The sequence below is a fragment of the Pagrus major genome, chromosome 10, assembly GCF_040436345.1.
Source record: "Pagrus major chromosome 10, Pma_NU_1.0".
In the NCBI taxonomy this organism is placed as follows: Eukaryota; Metazoa; Chordata; class Actinopteri; order Spariformes; family Sparidae; genus Pagrus; species Pagrus major.
In genome coordinates this window covers 19,865,163-19,873,965 of record NC_133224.1, presented here as the reverse complement: position 1 = coordinate 19,873,965, position 8,803 = coordinate 19,865,163, and the positions used below count along the sequence as shown (strand labels likewise).

The 8,803-nt window shown below is 40.5% G+C and overlaps 1 protein-coding gene across 1 annotated transcript in view; it reads left to right on the top strand.

The window, feature by feature from the left end:
• Nucleotides 1-8,165: 8,165 nt before the first annotated feature.
• Nucleotides 8,166-8,803, top strand: part of LOC141004117 (up-regulator of cell proliferation-like) — an 11,580-nt gene continuing 10,942 nt past the window's right edge. Inside the window, exons 1-2 of the mRNA XM_073475613.1 lie at nt 8,166-8,420; nt 8,740-8,803. The exon at nt 8,740-8,803 is cut by the window's right edge and continues 197 nt beyond it. The gene's annotated coding sequence lies outside the window, so the exon portion shown is untranslated. The remainder of the gene's footprint in view (nt 8,421-8,739) is intronic.

Below are 8,803 nucleotides of genomic sequence, written 5' to 3'. Positions count from 1 at the left end.
ATTTGAATCCTCTTGCCTCTGAAGTAAAGTTGCTTTGCCGCGCTGGCTTTCCGTAGAATGTCCTCAAGCACATGATAATAGTGTAGTCTCAGGATGAAGGGCCTGGGGGACTCTCGAGGGTCAGGGCTTCTCCGGAGGGTCCGATGCACTCAGTCAATAAGTGGCTTCTCATCCAGAGATAGCACATCTTTTAGAAGGTCAGCTACAAAGTCGCATGGCCTGGATCCTTCTACCCCCCCGGGAACTCCGATGATTCCAATGTTGTGCCTCCTAGATCTGCCTTCTAAATCCTCACATTTTTCAGTCAGTTTCCCCACTTCGGAGTTCAGTCGCGTTACCTGGCATTGGAGAACAGTAACATCGTCGGAGTGATGTGAGGCTGACTTCTCCAGCTCTTTAATAGTCTTCTCGTGCGAGGCCGTGGCTCCTTCAAGTGTTGCAATGGATGTCCGAATTTCCTTTTTAGTTGTAGCCAGCTCCTCTCTCAGCTCAGTGCAAACAGTTTGTATGCGTACATCTATGGAGGCACATATATCGTTCTTGATCTGAGTGACTTCATTTCGCAGGTCAGCGATAGCAGCTAGCATTGCACGGTTAGGTGGGTCCGCCTCGTCACTCATATCATCAGGCAGAGGTGTGTCACTCGGGTCCGAGGGCTGGTCGGGGCCTGCTTCTTGTTGGTCGTTTTTTCTAGTTTTCCCCTTTTTAGACATAGTTTCCTTACATTTGTCTTTATAATGCACTTGTGTGTATCTTCTTGCGTTGTTCCGAGGATCTTAAGAGCGGATTTACAAAAGTTTAGTGTTTTAATAAAGACAAAGTTATCAGAGCTCGCGCGAACATGTCTTACTCTTCCATCGCTCAACAGCGCCCCCTCCACTCATCTTTTTAACCATTGCCCAAATATCATTAAGTTTCATTTCTCTGCCTATGGAGGAGCAGAATCGTGAACACTCCCTATATTAGTATCAGTTATTACATTCCATTCACATAGGGTGACAAACAAGAGCTCTCTCCTCAATTAATTCTTCCACCACTTCTCCGTTAGTATCTGTATGTTCACTTCCCCAAAGAGTATTGTGGGCATTGAAGTCTCCACACCAAATTTCTCTCGTGTCCTTCCTGATATCTCCTGAAATGTTTGCATCGTTTAGTTCTTGCAAGGGTTGTAAATATTTATGACTTTAACATCTCCTCTGGGACTACACATTTCTGTCACTATGCATTCGTACTCATTTGATACATTGATTCTTCTATAGGCTAAAGTGTCCTTAATAAATGTTACACATCCTCCACCTTGCCTTCCAACTCTATCATATCACACAAAACTATATCCTGGCATGACAAAGTCCAAGTGTGGTCTTAACCATGTTTCTTGTATGCAAATAACATTGGGTACCACTTTCAAATCAGCCACAACTTTCTTGAACTCTTGCCCATTGGCATTTAAGCTCCTGGCATTCTATTGTAGAATATGGATTACCATAAGGATGATACTAATTACCTTGAGACAGTCCATCATAATTTCATGTATCAGTTCAGCTGTAATTTCTTTAAACCCCAGGATCTCTACAGCTGCCTCAACAATTGTCTTGATTCTATTTGTCTTACAGATGAAAGCAACAAAGCAAATTTTGTCCACAATCAGTGTTTCTTCGTTAATCTCCTCTGTATGGATTTGGTGCAGGAAGCAGAAGCTCTTTTTGTTGGTTCTCAGAAAGCCTTGCGCTATTTATCATGTGCACAGCACTGGGTCTGGCTAGCTCACTTTCCTTTACTTTTTTAACTGCGTCGGCATAAGAGACCTGGTTTGTTACTTTATATTTTTGTACCTCTCTGGCTTGCCTTTGAACAGGGCACCCTCCATAAGCAGCACTATGTTCACCACCACAGTTACAGGATCTGATTTTTGCATCTTGGCCACACTTTCCATATTCATGTTCACCTGCACGTCTTAGTTTTCCTTTAAATTGTCCTGCAGTGTGTCCCATTCTCTGACACTTGGAACATCGCAATGGTGCCCGGATAAACTCTCTCACATCATAGCTCAAATATCCCATTCTTACTTTCTTAGGCAAACTTTTTTCAAACTTGAGGACTACTGACAGGCTGTCTGATTTCACACCCTTTCTTTGTGTTTGCAGCCTTGTAGTTTTCACCACCTTTCCCCCTTTTACTTCTTGAGCTATCTCATCCATCGACATTGCCAAAGGTACATCGTAAATAATACCTCTTAGTTTTGCTCTTTTTCCTGGGACGTGAGCACTGATCTTTTCTCCATTTAATGTATCTGCTCTGAGGAACTTATCTCTTTGCATCTGATCTTTTGCAAAGATCAATAGCCTCCTGTTACTCAAGTATTTACCATCTTTCTACTGACATCCTGCACGGCATAGTATCACTATCTCCATCTGATGGTTGCAGTCACGGTACAGTTCGTGCTAATCCGCCCATACTCCGTTCACCATCACCATCATTTTGCTGCTATTTACAGCAACCTGACGCAAATTCAGATAAACAGATACAGGACAAGTTTATGTATATTAGTATAGAAATAACTTGGCCTATATTTTTAGTAATTTATGTAGCATGGAGCAGTTGAACTTTCATTTTGTTATGCAACCCTGTGTTGTATAATGACGATGAAATTATCTTGTACCCATCAGCTAATTTTTTATGAATGTCCTGTGTACAGCACTTTGTTAGTGGCCATTCAGGACAGGTGGGGCTCCTAAGTGATGAATCCATGTGACTCCAGATCAAAGGAAGAAGATTTCTCTACAATGGGTTGTCCTTAATTTCTCTAAATTCTCAGCTTTGGTACATCTGGCTTGGTACATCTAACAGTACCAACTCTCCTTGGAATCCTGCCAGGTCAGGCAAAGGGGACAAAATGCACAAAACTATTGGGATGGGGAAGGCTTGACTGAAAAACTTCCCCCATCTCAATATTTTTGGAAATGGATGAATCTGTAATACATCTGAAATGTATTTTTCGAATGTAGGCTTTCCATACACTAAAACAGAAATATGACTCAGCATATTTTATATGCCCTTGAATCTCCCATAGTGGGTTGATTACAGTAATTATTTTTGTTTTGGTCAAAATTGTAGTCTGGCAGGCTGCAGAGTGCAATTAACTGTTAATTTATACAATTAATTTTTGTGTAAAGGGTTGTTGGGTGTTTAATAATAATAAACTTTATTTATATAGCACTTTTTAAAAACACAGTTTGCAAAGTGCTTTGACAAAACAAAGCAAAATTGTAATGGACAAACGAAATAAATGGCATTTATAGTTAAGCAATTTGAAACAAATAACTGAAGAACAGAAGTAATGAGAAAATTAATAAAATAAACAAAATAAAGAAATGGAAATGAATCAAATAGGTAAAATAAACAAAACAAATAAATTAGTATAATAAACTGAAATGGTAGGAGCAAAAGCAAAAGGACGACATCACATAAAGGCAAGTCTATAAAAATGGGTTTTAAGAAGTGATTTAAAAAAAGTTACCGATCCTGCTAGCCTTATTTAAATGTATCTCCTCAGGCAGGGCATCCAAAGCCGAGGGGCCCTGATGGCGAAGGTTTGGTTTTTAGCCTCGACTTTGGAATGGTTAGAAGGGCCCCGCCTGAGGATCTAAGGCAGCGAGCTGGCTCGTAGGGAATTAAAATGTCTGTTATATAGGTCGGAGCCAGGCCTATGAGTGCTTTAAAAGTGATCAGTAAAATCTTAAAATCAATTCTAAAATGGACGGGGAGCCAATGAAGGGAAGCTAGGACTGGGGTAATGTGATGTTGTCTGTTAAAACCAGTTAGAAGCCTAGCTGCTGAATTCTGTATCAGTTGGAGGTGAGAGAGTGACTTTTGATTGATACCGGAGAGAAGGGAGTTGCAGTAATCTAATCTGGAAAAGATGAATGTATGAATGATTTTTTCCAGGTCGGGGGGTGAGAGCATATGTTTGATTTTTGAAATGGATCTTAGTTGGTAAAAACAGGACTGGACCAGTTTGCAGACATGAGTGAGCTATGAATCAAATTGGACACCAAGATTTCGTGCAGTGGGTTTTATGTTGACAGACAGGGGACCATGGGCTAGCTGAAAGAGGCTGATATGATTTGGGGGGCTGAACAGTATGATTTCAGTTTTTGAGTTATTGAGTTGTAGGAAATTTAGAGACATCCAACGGTTTATATCTTTAAGACAGTCTAACACAGCAGCTAGGCTTCTTGGGTCACCAGGCCTCAGCGGAAGGTATATTTGTGTGTCATCTGCAAAGCAGTGGAAAGAAACATTATGGTGTTCGATAATCTGGTCGAGTGGGAGCATATAAATAGAAAATAAAATCCGACCTAAAATAGAACCTTGCGGTACATCACAGGTAATGGGCGTTGTAGTTGAAGAGTAATTACCTGTGGTGACCGAGAAGGTTCTGTCTAAAAGGTAAGAATAAAACCAACTAAAAGCAGTACCCTTGATGCCGACCCAGGTTTTCAGGCGGTCTAGTAAAATGGCATGATTAACAGTGTCAAAAGCTGCAGTTAAATCTAAAAGGATTAAAATTGCGCTCTCTCCCCTGTCGGCTGCTAAAAGAAGGTCGTTGGTGACCTTGAGGAGGGCAGTTTCTGTGCTGTGTAGAGCTCTAAAACCAGACTGGAACTTCTCAAAGATATTGTTGTGAGACATAAAAGCTAAAAGTTGAGTAGAAACTACTTTTCTAAAACCTTGGATGAAAACGGAAGCTTAGAAATTGGCCTAAAATTGTTAAGAACCGAAGGGTCAAGGTTTGGTTTCTTTAAAAGGGGTTAGACCACAGCATGTTTAAAGGAGTGCGGGAAAGTGCCACTTTTTAGGGAGCTGTTAATAATAAATAAAACACTGGGTCCAACTGTGTCAATAACCTATTTAAGAAACTTAGTAGGGATAAAATCAAGGCTGCAAGTAGTTTGTTTCATGTGTGACATGAGTTTAGTTAAAAAGGGCAGTAAAACCGGTTCAAAGCAGCTAAAATAAATATGAATGTCCCTACTGGTCTGTAAAATTCGGTCCAGGATGGTAATGTTTTGCCTAATATTGTTGACTCTGTTTCTAAAATAGTTTAAAAAGTCCTCACACCTTTCTTGAGAGGCATCAATAAGAGGAGGGGACGAGGGGGTGGTTACTGACTCTATGACTTTAAATAAAATTCTGGGGTTTAAGGGTTCTTTCTTCTTACTTTCAGGAAGAGGAAGTTTGAATTATCTGGACCATGTGTGAGGTGCCTGAGTGTCCCCACAATGGAGTAATCTGATGAGGAGGTAAACAGTTATAAAATATAATATAATAATAAAATTATATGCCAAATATGTGTTTTCAGCTATTGTGAATGGGTTATGCTACCAATATTGTCTATATTACACTGCCATTATTTTTCATTTAATAAGGACATCCATGGTGCACCTGATTCCTTCTCTGAGCCATGCTGTGAGGGAGGAATGGACGCTTCACCAACACCACAGTCTGACTGTAAGTGTGTCAATAACTGATCCAATTTAATGACTAAGTACATGCTGTAGTGTGGAGATATACTGATATTAATTTCTCCTCTCTTTTGACAGATGTCCCTCCCCCAGAAATAACAGTTCTCAGTGTTGGTCAGGAGACTGTTTCCTTTGGTATACCACTCACCGATGACTCTGTTAAGTATACACTGGAATTAGACTACTCCTGCAACACACAGAGAGACAGTTTGATCAGAGACAACTCCAGCACTGTGGAGGTTGAGGGACTGATTCCTGGGACTGAGTATACTTTCAGCATCACAAGGATTGCAGACAATGGAAATCGAAGCAAAGCAACCTCGCTGTCTGTCTTCACAGGTAAATCTGAAAAACAAATGAATACAAGAAATATCAAACAGAACTAAAACTACAAAGTGTTGTCTGAATGGTCTTTGTACTCAACATATGCAAATGTGCTTCTTACTAAGAGGTTAGCTCTGAATTTATGTTATGAAGGTTAATTTCAGAATAAAGAGGTGGTAAAATGTTCTTCAAAGTGCATGAAGTGATTATATGTGTCATTGTCTTTTACCACACCTCTTGTGCTTGGCAGTCAAACTGCACCTCAAAGTGCAGGCAAACACTGACAGAACATGAATTTTCAGTTATAAGTGAAACTATTACATTATTCCCACAGAGCCCAGCCCTCCTGTGCAGATTGCAGTCTATCAGGTCAGCAGTGAGTCACTCTCTCTGCGATGGGATCCCCCTGCCGGTGAAGTGGAGAGTTACATTGTAACGTGTTGCCATGAGGGAGAAGTTGTGCAAGAGATGACAACGGACACAAACAACCTGACTCTCAGCAACCTGAGTCCAGGGGTGTGTTACTCTCTGCAGGTTTCTGCACAACTTAGGAATGGAAGAAGAAGCAAGCCAGCTGTAACATCTGCCAACACAAGTAAGTTAAAGGAAATCACAAATGCATTAAAAATGAAGAATTATTTTTCAAAATAAATTCAGGAAAAAGACTCCTGCACACTGTCCACTTCACTTTCAATTAAGTTCATTAACAACGTTTCGGTACTTAGACCTTCATCAGGTTATCTTACAAGAGATTATCTTTTTTTCTAGGCAGTTCCTACAGTACATTTTCTTTGAAGCTGTAACCTACTTTTGTATTATATTTATACTGTTATATTATTTCTATTGTGTACATACGTGCATTGATTGATATATGAACTTTACTTGTTATGATGTTTTTTAAAAAAAAAAACTTTTGTCATTCAGTGGCGTAGATTTGTTAGTCCAGGTGTGTTTGATGGCATATTGAGGGATGTCTTTCTGCGGTGAGGCCTGATTGGGCCACGTGAGTCCACAACCCTACTTAAGACAGCCTCCCCCATTGTCTTGTAAGACAACCTGATGAAGGTCTAAGAACCGAAACGTTGTTAATAAACTCAATTGCAAGTGAAGTGGACAGTGTGCGCAAGTCTTTTTCCTCATTTTGTCGGCCCTTGGTCTTCTCCTATGCACCTGTTGACCTTAAGGTGTGCAAAAGCTACACTTTAAAAATAAATCCAGTTTGCTTTCTTCGTAAACCACTGGGTGTAGAGGTCCTCCATGGATGGTGGCTGGTGATGTGCTGTGCAGATTTCACCAACCTCTGTAGAGCCTTACTGTTGAAAGTGGTGCAAATGCAAAACCAAGTGCTGAAGCAGCTAGTCAGGATAATGTTAGTGGTGCCCCTATAGAAGTTGGAGAGTATGTTGGATTCCATTTTGAACGTCCCCACTCTGTGGAGGAAGAAGAGCCATTGTCTTGCTGTCTTTGTGTTAGTGTTGATGTGTTTGGTCCAGGTCAGATCCTCACCATTGTGAAACCAAAGGAACTTGAAGCTGCTGACTCTCTTTACCGTGTCCCATTGAAGGTGACGGGAGCATGTACAACTCCCCGTCATTTTCTGTAGTCCACAATCAACCTCTCTGTTTTGCTGATGTTAAGATGGAGGTTATCAGGGGGCATCAAGAGTTCAGGGCTCAAAGTGATTCATGATGGTGGATTTAGTGATAATGGACAGTAGCTGCTCAGGCAGAGGGATCTAGTCTTTTTAGGGACAGGGACACTGGTGTTTTTTTTTAAAGGTGTGGACTACGAACAGGAGCAGTCACAGGTTGGAAATGACTGTGAAGCCATCCACTATCACACAAATTAGGGTTTGTGCAAGAAAAATGTTTAACTCACTTTGGAATGGATAATGGCATGACTTGTACATCTGATTTCTGACACAATTAGTTCCATGTAGTGATGGCAAAAAAATTAACAAACACATTTTTTTTACTGATATTTTTGGGAGTTCAAAATGAACCAGGTCTACACTGGTACATACTGCTTCCAGGAAACAGCCACAGCTTGGCAAGCTGAGTCTGACATTAACAAAGGTTCTCGTCCTCTCCTGCATTCTCATTACCAAAGAAACTGCCAGAGATGTAAACAGAAGATTTCCAATTCATATCGGTGATTTGTTGTACCCCTACTTAACTGTATAACAATATCAGTTATAATACTGTGTGACAAGTTCAAGTTCCAAGTTCAGCAAATGACTGATCCAAGTTAATGCTTATTAAGACATGCTATAATGTGGAGATATATTGAGATGCACTTCTCTTTTGACAGATGTCCCTCCACCAGAAATAACAATTCTCAGTGTTGGTCAGGAGACTGTTTCCTTTGGTATATCACTCACTGATGACTCTGTTAAGTATAAACTGGAATTAGACTACTCCTGCAACACACAGAGAGACAGTTTGATCAGAGACGACTCCAGCACTGTGGAGGTTGAGGGACTGATTCCTGGGACTGAGTATACTTTCAGCATCACAAGGATTGCAGACAATGGAAATCGAAGCAAAGCAACCTCGCTGTCTGTCTTCACAGGTAAATCTGAAAAACAAATGAATACAAGAAAAATCAAACAGAGCTAAAACTACAAAGTGTTGTCTGAATGGTCTTTGTACTCAACATATGCAAATGTGCTTCTTACTAAGAGGTTAGCTCTGAATTTATGTTATGAAGGTTAATTTCAGAATAAAGAGGTGGTAAAATGTTCTTCAAAGTGCATGAAGTGATCATATGTGTCATTGTCTTTTACCACACCTCTTGTGCTTGGCAGTCAAACTGCACCTCAAAGTGCAGGCAAACTCTGACAGAACATGAATTATCAGTTATAAGTGAAACTATGGCATTATTCCCACAGAGCCCAGCCCTCCTGTGCAGATTGCAGTCTATCAGGTCAGCAGTGAGTCACTCTCTCTGCGATG